Raw genomic sequence first — 14,526 nt, forward strand, 5'->3', positions numbered from 1 at the left:
GACCCTTGTGGGTAAAATAAACAGCTGTTGGAGATAAAATGAACAACATGCTAAATTGGTGAGCAAAACAAATATTTTTGAATATTTTTATTACATTTCCGAAAGTATATCCATAAATGATTGTAACCCATTCAAAAAGAAATCTAAAGGTATCAAATTTGACATTATATTATAACGATATTCACCTCACTGGAAAACCTCAAGACCACCGAGCTAAAAGGTACTCAGTTCTAATTTTCAACCGTGGTTATCTAAAATCTTGGTTTTCGTGGATATTTTCACTTCAATTGACCTCCGTACCAACCCGAACACTCTTTTTTTTCTCAATCGTCCGTGCGTGTTAAAAATTCATTGAAAATTGTTTTTCGTTGGTTAAAGGCACGGTGTTCATTTTTTTTTCGAACCGCCCTAATGCGACACATTTTGTTACGTCTTTTTATATCATGATGAAATTTGAAATTGTGCCATTATTGCAGACCTCCCCAGAAAATGCTCTTCGAAATGAAAATAAACAAAACTCTTCATGGAAAACATTGAATGTTAACAAATATGTTGTATTGAAAAATAATTGAGAGGACGGAACCAATTCGAGTGTGATAACTTTATTTCATTTCCTGTATCAGTTCCGAACAAACTATATGGCTAAAATCGACTGTTTGGTCGTATTCAAAAAGCGCATGAAATCGACGAAATATAACACAGTGTATCGGTGGCGTCAGAAAGCTGCTGAATTGCCGCATATTGGCTTTCGAGATGTGATGAGAATAATCGAATTAATGCAAGAGGTGGCGAATAAATTAGCAATGTGCATGTCAGCCAATTTATTGGCGCTCAAATTAATGAATAACAATTACGCCGGCATATCGCTGAATAAATTGAACTGTGTTCAGTTCGATAGCTATCATTAATAGGGGGCCATTCATGTTATGGGAGATAAACCTGACAACGCATTTTACATCTGGTACCTCTATTAATTTATGCGATTTGAAAACAAGGCTTTTATATATTTAATATTCAGAACTTTGAGCTTTCCTGAACAGCACAGAAAAACCTTTTTCACAAATGTTTGAAGAGGGATAAAATGTAAGAGTTCCTGATCTTCAATGTTGATATCCACAATAATCCGTTCACTGTTCAATTCGAAACCAACGATATTCAAGCCGTACTTGAAATCAGTGCGCGTGTGCTCCATCATGTTTGTATGAGAAAAAAAAACATAATGGATTCAAGTGTGGAAATTGCCATCACTGCGTTCACCATTGTCAGCACCAGCACCATTGACAATTATCAATAAAATGTCCACTCTGTACCCGTTTTGGCCTGAAGTGGAATTCGAATTGTTTCGTGCGCAAGTGGCATCACTTTCTAGACTAACATTTGAAAATACCGTGTGTCGTAAATGGGAACAAAGCGTGTTTGTTTTAAGTGATAAATTATGTCGAGAATAATCCGTGCTGTCCATTAGGTTTGATTCGTGGAAAGATACCACAAAATCTTAAAATGCACTTAGTGTGAGTTGCTATGGAATATCGGACATCAATATCTATTTTCTCCGTTCGCGAGCTTTGTTATATAGAGTGTTTTAAAATGTTGGTCTAGAAATTTTGTGCTACAATAGTGCTTCACAGCAGTAGGGATGATACCGATTTCAGATTCAACTTTTCCGAAAAAAAACCTCCCTATGGCACCCGACAGGGAAGTGAATTCAAATGTCTAATTGATTTTACTTTTTGACAAGCACTGATTTCAACGATAAAAAAACTCTTAGTAGGGGTGTAACGTTAGGAAGAAAAAACAGACAACAGAAAATTCCATCATCGTTCATCACACTCAAGGGATTCACAGTTGGCTATCGTCCAAAGTTATGCATTATGAATGGCGAGATAGCCAGCAGGAGATAAAACTTTGACGACGGAGAAAATCGGTGAACGTGGAGAGCGAGCACCAGTAGGAAATGATGATGCATTAGAAACAAATTTTGATTTACTAGAGGCATCGTTTTAATGTTAACAAAATGTTTGTTATGTCTTAAATACACTTGTAATTTGAATTACTTTACAAATAGCCGTCAAATCCAAATGGCATTAGTCAAAACCGTATTACTTCCGTGAAAGCCAAATAGCTTTCGTCAAACAAATGGCTTTAAGTAAAAAAAAAGCTTGTTTAACCTGTTGATATCATATTGTTATTGCACTCTACTTGGGAACATTTCCACCTAGCAGAGCATCATGGCACCACGCGATGCAACTTGACTGCCTTGCGCTGATGACAATCGAGTGGCAGCAAACCGCCCAGTGCATTAAAAATTTGCGAGTTTAATAAAATGATTAAGCTTGGGACGAAACTTTGCTCACGCTCCCTACAGGCCATAACACAGATTGCTCTTGTGTAGGATGACAAAGCAACGTCAGTTCCGGAATTTAGCTTGCATGCCATACTAAACTGAAAACTCTCGTAACCAGATTGAATGGCATTATTTCAAAGAGGAACTTTTTAATTTCATGCACTTTATCATCGGCATTCAGTATGTATGGTTGTAACAATTAGCAGCCCTTCGGAGAATTTTGTGACCATGGGCATCAAAATACAACAGTGATTGAAAAGATTAATTGAATCAAATACTTACGGCGTGCATCATAAGCGACGCCCTTGAACTCTTTGAAGCATGGAAGCACCGCCCAGGTATTGCTTGGCGTCTTCGGCCAGCACAGGATGCTGTCAAAGTTGACCGGGCAGCCATCGAATGGAATCTGAAAAAAAGGCAATGTCATCAATTAGTTATTATGTTTATTTGTTCTGTAAGGACTGTTATCAAATTTCATACAAGATCGTCATGACACGTCAATCACTCCCTTAAGATGAAAAATAGCTCATGATAATGGGCGGTATTAATAAAATGTAGTAAAGTTGACTAAAGCTACTGGTAGTAAGCTTCAGATGTTGCAACTCAGGCTTTGAGATTGAATAGAATGATTAGAATTTGAGTAAAAATCATGGAAAAACGTTGTGAATTTCAATGTTTCGAAAGAGATTTTGAGATATCGACAAAAAATTTGAGATTTCAAACAGAATTTTGAGATTCTGGTAAGATTATCGTGAATTTCAATTACGATAATCATGTCGTTTCTTAGAAATCCTTAAATGTATGTGTGAATAGACTGGCCCAGCTCAGTATGGGAGAAAAATAAAGTTGTATGATTCCACGGGGCACCCCCCAGGATTATTTCTTGGGGTAACAGGAAGTCTTTCTGAAAAATTCAGCTCATTTGGTTGTTCCATGAGCTGGCGCATTTGAATTGAAGTTAATATGGGATTTTCAGCTCAAATATATGAGCAACAGCACATCATCTACTGTTTGGTTCAGGAAAATTAATGATCGCGTTCAATTGGACCCAGAATGTCAAAAACACTACTTGATGTAATAGCGAAGAATATTGTAGAAGATTATACCATGATCAAAATTAATAAAGTTTGTGTTTTAACCATCTGAAGTATATCATGCAATACTGCTTGTATTTCTTCAACATAGCTTGGAGGTAGCCACTAAACGCATCATAGCCACCTATGACGCTGGGCGAGCTGAGGCACATGTCGCATGCATATAAGTGACTGTACGGGAGTGCTGATGTAAGCCTAACTTTCAACAACTGAAAGAGTAATGAAAATGAGATTAAATCCAGATACAACCTTCTGCAATTATGTTCATCAGGGTATCAACTAGTGTATTTGTCATTCTGGGCTTATTTGAACGTGAACAATTAATATACGGAACGAAACAGTGACATAGGATCAATTTTCAATATATTTGAGACGAATATCCCATACAAACTTCAAATCGAATGCGCCAGCTGGTGGAACAACCAATTGAGTTGAAATTTTGAGAGAGCGTTTCTCTTACCCTAAGGGTCATATCTAGGGGGTGCCCCGTTGAGTTTTACAACTTTTTTGTTTAAGGGCCAGTCTAATGTGTGAATGCAGATATTGATAAAGTAATACTGAAATTTACGTTAGAAATGTGACATTCAAGAATCTCGAATTTCTTTTGATATTCCGGAATTTCTGAAGTAATTCTGGGATTTCGATAGACATTCTAGAAATGTTATAATAATTTTTGGATTAGTCAAGGCATTCTGGGATTATCGTGGAAATAATACAAACCCGGTATTGATCTATTTAAATTATTTTGGTAGCTCTGAAAAGGCATTTCTGTAAAATTTTCGGATTTTACATCTGAATCTCAGAAAGAGAATGCCAGATTTATCGCAAATTAACACTGCAAATCGTGTAAAATAACCTACATGAATTTGTGTTCATGCTCGTCGTGATGTATAGCGGGAATGCAGTAATATTCATATTATCACATGATTTGTCGTGTGAGTAAGCGACAAATTGTCCATTCAGTTTATATGCATGATTTTATTGATTCTACGCGACACTCTGAATGAATTTTTCCTTACGTGCAGCATCAGCTCCCTGCTACCCGTACGCTCATGTTCGAAATCAGTACGTACTACATGTTCGAAAAGTTTTTTTTACTCATTCCAAAAGTGTAGTAAATCTTGTGTATTTTGTGTATGAGTAAATGTTACATGTTCCCACATCTCGCTGTTCTACATCTCGATATGTCTCTTTATGTCGATGTTTCCCCTTAATTTGTTTACAATTTGCCTCATCTTATCTCAAAATCCTCCTTATCTCGATGTGATTTCATTCCTGGCATTCTCTCCATATGTCGAATAAAATTTTTTTCATGCCCATTATTAAATGATACTAGATCAGATTTTCATAATTGTGAATAATGTAGGAACACGAAATGGTGTCCTGTTTCCTATTTTCCTTACAACGGAACGCTTTTCAGTCTTGTATTTAATAAAATTACGTTGTTTGTCTCGATCTCTCTCTATCCCTATGGTCCCTTTGATATCGAGTTGTGGACAGTCGACAGTAAAATGAATCATTTTGTTAGTCAAAATAGCTTAAAATTTTTGTTGCAAAAACAACTAAGACTAAGGAGAAATCCTCTAGTACTGAACATTAAATTAATTGTTTTATATTATCAATATTGTTGCTAACAAAAATGGATCAGATAATATAAACACGAATCTTTACATTGAATTGTAAGTACCAAATTCATCAATCTTAGAGGCTGCCAATACCGGACATAAACTTTAAGTGTCTCAAATCTATTTGAATTCGAATCAAATTATTTTTTCACTTCATGACTCAGTGATATGTTGCCAATTTAAAGCATATTAAACATTGACATGGGAAATTTAAGTTAAAAAAAACTTGCTAGACGACTGACAAAACACGTCTTATTAACTGATAGAAATTTCAATTTAGACAAAATCATTCATCAAATTGTATCTGAAACATTGTGCAGCAATAACATTCATATCAAAATCAAATTGTTTGAAACGGTGGTACAAGACAAACAATACTTAAATCATATTTTCCTTTCAGTTACATTAAATATGTTTTGAAATACATTCATATACAATCAAAATAAGATTCTTCATTATCTTGCTTATGTACTACATTTAAATGGCTTTTGTAACATCGAACATGGTTTTTGGCAGTCTTCAAAAAATCTCACTTCAAGAGCTGCTGAGATCCAAATCTTCCAAGGCAAGATCGCTTGCCTGCGCTCAATTCCTTTTGAGCAAGGCACGCTTTGAATCTTGCCTATTCTATGCGAGGATTCAATCCCAGGATTGAATCCTTGATGATGATTACGTCTGGCGTAACGATGAAAATATATCTAGTTACCGTTGATGATGTAGTGTCAGAAAAAAATGGTGTGACAGGACATATTCTTATTTATACTGCAGTGTATTTGTAATTTTTTGTGATATTGCAGGAAAAGTTGAGTTGATTCGAGGGATCCATAAGTGAAACTCCATGACTCCATTTATACGATAAATATCTGAGCTTCTCTAACCAATGTAAAAATATTTCAGACACATTCACTGCCCATAAAAGCATAACTGTCCCATATGGATTTCCTCCAAAAAATTTTTTTTGGCGGGCTACGCATATTTGTATGTATATTTTCATATGCACACATAAAATTGATCAGTTTGTTCGAAAACATTGCGAAAAAATTTCAAACTAGTGCTGTCCCATATTGAAAAATAAAGGCATAACAGTCTCTATATAGATCAGCCTGCAAAAAGTATAATTATTCTTTAGCAAAAATTATCTGCGATACAAATTTATCGCGAGCACATTTTGATTGAAATTTAGCATCATTTATACATTCAATTCATTCCATTTTGTAATGTAGAATATCCTATATATTTAACATAAGAACAGTAGTGTCTTACTGAATATTGTAAAATGACCCAAAACCGCGCCCTTTACTGTACACAAAGCAGAACCGCTTCTGGCGGCAATGTCGATATGGTCAGCTAGTTTTGGGTTGAATACGTTAAATCTTTACGAAAGCTAATTTACCGTATTGCATTTGCAATATTGATGATTAATTCGTTTTCAATCAAATAATTGAAGTTGCATAAACAATGGAACTGAAATAGCTGTTGCGAGAGAAGCACATCTCTTCATCCAGACCATGGTGAAGGTGGTATGAATGCATATATGTCCGGACGAGGATCTACTCGGGTTGAACAATTTCTTGCTTTTACAGGGCATAGTATATCTTCGTACCACTCGTTATAAAAATGTAAAAACAGTTGATTGGCAAAGAAAACTCTCAGATTGAAAAACTATCACAACAAGAAACTCACAGCACTAAAAAACCTGTACGCATTTAAATGAGCAGGACCGGATGGGATTGCACCCGTGTTCTTCAAGAATCGTTCAGAAGAGCTTACCGTTCCCCTGAGTTAGGTTTTTTAATGTTATAAAAAAGTCTATGTATTCCAAATCATGCGTTGTTTTAGTATTTATTTAATCAAAATTCAATTGTGAACAGCAGTTTGTAGATAGAAACATGCGCATCCTAGTCTTTCCTTTTTATTTAGGATATTTTGGTTTACTGTAAAGATTTTGAGCATACGGATATCCATGGGCATCGGCTGCCAGATCACTGTATAGCAGGTTCCCAGTTCCCCGGGGGATGTGATCATGTTCCGAATTGGCCACTTATCTAGCAGCCCCTGGAATGATTACTACATTTTTGATTTTGAAAATGCTCCACATCTTCCAAGGCATATAAAACCTACTGTTCATGGTAGACGATGATTCTAAAACTACTTCCAGAAGCATAAATTTTAAATATATTGAAGTTATCAGGTATCAGAAGGCCGGCTCCAGAGGCACGTTCCCCGCCATTTGGGAGATTTGTGCCATCGCCATATTTGAGCCTATTTCATCATCTACCCGATGGGAGAGGAAAGGGAAGGGAAAGATGGGAGGAAATAGGAGTGGGGTCCCTTGAAGAGGGAAAATCGCATAAGCGAATTGAGAGCATGTAGCTCCATACCACAATGGGTTCGAACAGCGCCCTAAAAAGGGCACTGCAAAACGCATGAGCGTAAAGAGAGCCTATAGCTCATTACCACAGCGGGTTAAGAAGATTCAGGCTTCTGAATTCAGTTTCACTTAATAAGTGTTTACCAAGTAATTGGAATCGCATTTGCGCAAAAACTGGACAGTTACATATCAGGTGATACGAAGTTCCATAATCGGAGTCACAACTATCACACACAAATGAGTCAGCACGCTGAATATTTGCCATGTGATAGTTGAGTCGGCAGTGGCCTGTCAACGCTCTGACCAAGAGACTGCAATTCTGCTTTGACAGATTTGTTAAATACTTCGCCACCCTTGGAGATGGCTCAGTAATGTACAATTTTGTTTGACGACACGACTCCAAACTATTCCAATGTTGTTTGTGCTGAGTTGCCGCCCAAGAATTTATCTGAAGCTTCACCCAGCACTTCGAAATTGGAATAGCCGGCTCAGGGCCAATGAAGTCATGCGATGCTCCATCACGAGCTAGCTCATCAGCCAATTCATTTCCAGCGATGGAAGAATGGCCAGGTACCCATACAAGGTTTACAGAGTTGACTGAATTCAGTTCCTCAATTTGAGTTCGACATGCGATAACAAGCTTCGACCTTGAGTTGGCCGAAGCAATAGCTTTTATAGCAGCCTGACTATCTGACATACTTTACAAACAGCCAGACGTCCACTTCTCCTGTGAAGGGAATTGTGTAGAAAATTTCCTTTAAGCAAAGTGACAAGCAATTGTGAGATCACTCGAAGCAAGGACAATTGTGTCCCAACTCACCAGAAGTGGAAACATCCGAATCACTAGGATTTCCAATGGACGGAGAGAATCCATGGAATTTGGTCACAACCAATTCCCAGTGTATGTAGCGATGATCAGATAATGATTCATCATCTGATACATGCCAATTCGTCAACTTATGACTGATTCTGTTCGAGCAGAGCATTATGTCTAACACTTCTTCTCTATCAGATACCATGAACGTTGGGCGATTCCCTAAAATAAGTAATCCAAGATTTGAACTACTTAAGCACTTTATCAGACTGGAGCTTCTCAAATTGATAGCTGAGCTGATGTGATGAGTATCAGCATCACTGCCCACAATCAGCAGAAGGCCTTTTCATAGGCAGTGAACGACAACTCGTTTGAAATCATCCATTGGGGATGGTTCATCATGTGGTAAATAAACCACATAACGAAAGACGTATTGCCTATTGAGGTCACCAACAGAAATATCAATTGTGACAGCACATACATCTCTGGTTGTTAACTCAGAAATGAGTGTAGCAACGATAGCGCTATTTACGAGCACGCTTGCACGAGGCATGGCACGCGAGTTTGCCATTTCATGTTTCTGAAAGTAGCAAAAACTAGGTCCACAAGATTACCTAGATAAAAGTTTACAAAAGTAAGGTTTTTGAACTAGCGCCATTTGAGCTGTAGCATTTGCATGAGTCTACAAAGATTGATCATTGCTGATATTTTATGCTGAAGATTGGTCTAACAAAGCTATCCTAACCGTAGCCACTACCCAAACTAGGCAGGATTAAGCTTTTCGCAATCTCAGAACGAAAAAGACCAACAGCGAAAATACCATATCGGTATCTCTTAAAAGTCGCCAAAGGCGAAAAGCACAGAACACACTGTGTAATACGCATAATGCGAAACCATAGAGGTGAAAATTTAAACTAAGTTACAACGCATTAATAATCCCACCCTTATTTAACCTCAGGCTTGAGACTGAAGAAGGGCAGCCGATTATCTCGGAGAAACACAAGGTCACCTGCACCATTGCTCCGGGTAGCACAGGAAGGGCATAATACTGTAGAGGGCGCCCTGGTACTCCACAGGCTCCGTTTGCGGTTAGGTTTTATTTAGACCCCCCTAACCATTCATTCTTAGGCACGGTAAGCTTAAAGCCGCTTGAATTAGGGGTCACCTGTTAGGTGGACTTTTACCACCGGAACAGGCAGTCCGTAGTGTTAATTCTTAGCCAATTAAAACAACCGCTACCGACACTACGCGGCTATCTAGGCTGATCGGGAAAAGGAAGTTAACATTTATGATTAACTCCTGACGTGCCCATACAGCCCACAAAAATATCCGTGTAAAATTATCCACTTTAATAAGGGTACCTCGAACCTACTATACAGTAGTCATGACAGCCGGAGGTTTATGAAGTACTTTCTGAAGCATCACCTTTTAAAATCTTGATATTTGATACCCATTTTGATGTGATTCCGGACATGTTTTTAATTGGCTCCATCCCTTGGGGCACCTGGATACTTCTAGAGAGTGGTCATGGCAGTCGGTGGTTCTGCAAATTCTTCCGGAATTATCACCTTTAGAAATCTTGAAGTTTGATGCCCATATTGATATGGTTCAGAACATGTTCCTAATTGGGCACTTCTCCCAGGGCATCTGGAACCTACTATAGAATGGTCAATTCGTCTAAAGGTTCTGAATATGCTGCCGGAAGCATCATCTTGAAGTATAAAAGGAAAATAACCATAATCGTTTTAAAAAATTTCAAAACCAGTTTTTTTGCTCAAATTTGAAGCAATGTTCATGAAAATCTATCATTGCATTACACTTGCAATCTGAAATGCAATCATAGATTTTCATGAAGATTTTTTAAAATTGAACAAAAAAACTGGGGTTTCATTTTGGATGATTGCTGATGATTGCTGATGATTGAATGATGTATTCTTGAGCATTAAAGGTCACTAGGATATAGCTCCGGATAGTATATACAATACATGATAGGACATAGAAACATGACTGATCATATTTTCCGGAACCAGTTCCACGTAAATGGTTATATTTCTGAAGATTTTCCACAAATTTAAATGCGTTTGCCGGCATTTAACTTCCTATTAGTTCTAGTCTCTAGGAAAATTGTAAACACTCATACAACTTTACCCCGCACAAATTACAAGTGACAGAAAAATGCCATTTGGGCATGACCTCGGAGAATTCGGAACATCTTTGGTGTCAGGTGGCCAATATGCAGGGCCAAGAAAGTTCCTGAAACAAGACCAAATTTGCCACCGACTACTTTCATATGCATTGAATTTCATCCATTCTTCATAAAGTTATGAGCATTTGGAATTGGCCAAAATTTTGCTCATCGTTCTGAGCTGGCGGTGAGCCTGATATGGCTTTATTTCTGTTGCCTTGCAATAAAATACAGGCAAAAGAGAACTTTCTTCATTTTTATGCTCTTATAATTATATATCCGAGAGAAACTACTCAAAATACATCTGAGCGCTAATTATTGAACACGATGATGTTCTGCTGGACATTTATTTTGGCATTGTCGACGCTAAATTGGTGTTTTTTTGACGACAAGATATTTAACTTCATCTATAGATTTCTCGTTCGATAGCAATTCCATATGGGACAGTTATGCTTTTATGGGCAGTTCAAGCAAACGCATCTGTCGAAGTCCCTCCAAGTCTAACGCTTCCAATTTTGATAGAGATGATCCAAAAGGTGCAGTTAGCAAGGGTCATATGCGTAACTATGATGGCACCGGACCGTATGATGTCCATAACTAAAAATTCAATCAAAACTGACTTGGATTGGTTCCAAGAATGCAGTCGGCTCTTGAACTGAAGGAGTCCTTAAGAAAATACTTAAAAGTTGGACACCAAAAATATTGAATAATACGTTAAATATGTAAATAATAAAATTATTGTGATTGAACGAATTTGTGTAGGATTGTTTGTTATTTCCCTTTCTCGAATTGCAAGCGAATCCTTCACATTAGTGGAAGCTAGAGCGTTGTACGTAGGAAAACCTTTTCATCTCTACATAAAAATAGGACCCTGCATTATTTGTCTGGGGCTTTTAGGATCGATCATCAAACTTACATTTTGGAGGACTATCTTGAATCCTTAATTTAAACAGTAGAAAAATACTGTTTTATTTAAGAATTGATGACTGAAAGCTTAAAATTCCTCCAATATTTGAGTTACAGTCGATCCTTCACTTATAATTTTAACTATTGGTTTTCAAACGCACGCAAGTCGATTGTCAGATCATTTGATTCCAACCAGCAAGGGTGCCTATATGTGGCGGCCATGAGCGTTCGTAAAAATCTGGACAACTGACAGAATTCCACACAAAATTGAAACAAACAACACCCGTACAGAGATACAATGATAACACTTCATGAGTAAGGATTCAATCCTGGGATTGAATCCCTAGCAAAATTACGCTCACTGAGATTGTAAAATCAGGATTCAAAACGATCCTACTTATTGGGATTTATTCAAAGCATGCTTGTTTGAATCTTGGAGTAGAAGGATGATCTTTAAAGACTGGTTTTTAGGAAAGCCATGTTGACGTTTAGAAAAACAAAACTTCCTGAAAATATGAAATGGCTGGTAGAGTAGACACAATATGATTTTTGTAAAATGTTTAAATGCCTTTAGAAAAAAAATGAAATTGACATTTGAAAAAGTCAAAATAAATTTCTGGAAAGCCAAAGTCTTTCAACCTTTACGGTACTGGGAAGCCGACATCAGAGTTTTAAAATTCTGTATTTTCGCCATTGAATAGATTTTTAGGAATAATCATGAGTGAGCTATATTTTGGATGCATGCATTGAAATATGTTAATTCGGTGATGGTCCCACATTTAGATCAGAATTTGCTGGGGTACCTAGGGTAATTCTAAATGAGAATTATTGAAAAAATGCAAGAAGCTTCATAAAAAAAATACCAAAATCTATGAAACATTTATTTATTTGATAGAATATATGACCTATTTCAGTATGGCACCTATTGTGGTCATTTCAGGAACATGCTCACTGAATATCGGTTCTGGTAGGAAACAAAGGAACAAATATCATGCACAAATACCTTCCAACCGCTCGAAATTCACGATTTTTCACCCAGAAGTGATAAAGACAGGCACTCCAGTGCGCATCGCACCTTCGTGCTGTGCGTACACGAATTCTCTCTGCTCTTGGAAGTTTTTTAAAAACTACCTAAAGCAATAAAACAGTACTTTTCAGTGCTAAAAAAATAGTACTTTTCAGTGCTAAAATTAAAAACGGTACTTTTCAGTGCTTCTAAAACAGTATTTTTCAGTACTATTTTTTTTTCTACTATTGATCCCTATACGATCCTTGTTTGGACCCGTGCCTTCGATTTTTCGTTGGAATCCTTCTTGGACACCGTCTTGGGAAAAAACCTCTCGAAGGTCACGACTTCTTTCGTTTATTAACTAAACGTGGTATCAAAAACTAACAAAAGGAAGGGTGAATCTCTGAATTCACAACTTCCTTCCAAAAAAGTGGGATTTAAAACTGTCACTAAACGAGGCAAGAATGGTAGAAAGGACGTTTCTCCGTAATGCGAACTTTCTTCCAAGGGTGAAATGAATAATTGTATCGAAATGAGCAATCAGTTCGATGCTCTAGACAAACATTCCGAACACCAAATCGAAGCAGCCTCTAGCCCCGGCTCTTTGATTCAAGTGAGTAAGCAAAGAGTGCCGCCTATCGTGGTCAGTTGTTCCGAATTAGGGGGATTTAGGCAGGAGATCTTGAACTCCATTAGGGGAATCAAGGTTTCCTTCCAAATCGCAAAGAAAGGAGACTGTCGCGTTTTGCCGGAAACTCTTGAAGATCGCGAACTTCTTCTCAAACATCTTGCAGAGAAGAAGCACAAATGTTTTACTTATGACGACAAAACTGAACGTTTGTTCAAAGTCGTCTTGAATGGTATCTCAAGTCACCTGAAGAGATCAAAAATGGAATAAATGATTTACTTGGATTTTCCCCAGTCCAAGTAATCATTATAAAAAAGAGAACCCAATCTGGCATTGTTCGGAAAGGGCTATCTCAAGACTATTATTTAGTGCCAAAAGTGGGGTCATGGTACAAAAAATTGTCGCATGGATGCTAAATGCATGATTTGCGGAGGTTCTTCTCACGCTAAGGAAATCTGTCCAGTGAAGGAAGATACCACCAAGTTCATATGCTCAAATTGCGGGAACTTAAGAAACAAAAATTTTGAATATCTCAATTGGACCCTGGCTCTGAGCCCTTTTGGAAATTATCTAAAATCTTGAAAAAACCTCAGAAGTCAATATCGGCATTGAAAGAGAAAAACAAATCATTACTAACTAATTGCGAAAAAGCTCAAAAACTAGCTATGCAGTTTTAAAGCACGCACAATTTTAATTTAGGGCTTACTAGTCCAATTGAAAATCAAGTTACTCAGGACTTCGAAAATATTCTCAATCAAGAGAACGTTTTCGAAAATGCCTGGGAGATTGATTTGGAAGAAGTGAGAAATATAATTAAAAAAATCAAAAATATGAAAGCTCCTGGCGATGATGGAATTTTCTACATCCTCATCAAGAAACTTCCAGAAAGTAGCTTATCATTTTTAGTTGATATATTTAACAAATGTTTTCAATTAGCATATTTTCCTGAAAAATGGAAAAATGCTAAGGTTACACTTTTTTATATTAAATTTAGGGGAGGGATTATTAGAGTACGTTTAAAACTACAAATTGAACTTTAACACTTTACTTTTTACAAAAAATAAAATACTTAAATCACTAGTAAGGCGAGCAAATACCTTTAAACTCTAATATGTGTTGCTTATCTTGACAGATAGGCCTATTTCGTCTGCGACTTACAGACTTCTTCAGTGTCGAGTGCTCGACTTGAAGAGAACATCGCATGGATCCAGTGGCGCAACCAAGGGGGGTTTTTGGGGGTCAAACCCCCCCCCCTCCAGGGCAGAAAAATTTATAAGAATTACCAAATATAGTTTTGAAATTCAACACTACAATCCACAAAAATCCGGAACAGTAAATTGTATAAGCAGCTATGTTCTTCTAAGTTCGTATTCTAAGAAAAAACAAATGTTTTGAACAAGAAGTTTGTCAAATATACGTGCAGATATGAATGTATATTGAGACCATTTAAAAAGCTGGTTGATGCAAAATCTGTTAGTCTGTCCAGCATTCACCTAAATTTTATGACCTTCAGAGAGCACTTGACTTATCGGAGAAGCAATTCTTCAGTT

At 37.2% G+C, this 14,526-nt stretch overlaps 1 protein-coding gene across 3 annotated transcripts in view; it reads right to left on the reverse strand.

Moving 5' to 3' along the window:
- The window catches only part of LOC5567138 (diuretic hormone receptor), a 424,292-nt gene that overhangs the window by 217,961 nt on the left and 191,805 nt on the right, over positions 1-14,526 (reverse strand). For 2 of the 3 annotated variants that reach the window (XM_021841105.1, XM_021841106.1), the window contains exon 1: positions 2,627-2,744. The gene's annotated coding sequence lies outside the window, so the exon portion shown is untranslated. Of the gene's footprint in view, positions 1-2,626; positions 2,751-14,526 lie in introns of those variants that run through there. The other variant, XM_021841104.1, reaches the window with a different exon arrangement.

This window comes from Aedes aegypti, chromosome 2, assembly GCF_002204515.2.
Source record: "Aedes aegypti strain LVP_AGWG chromosome 2, AaegL5.0 Primary Assembly, whole genome shotgun sequence".
NCBI lineage: Eukaryota > Metazoa > Arthropoda > Insecta > Diptera > Culicidae > Aedes > Aedes aegypti.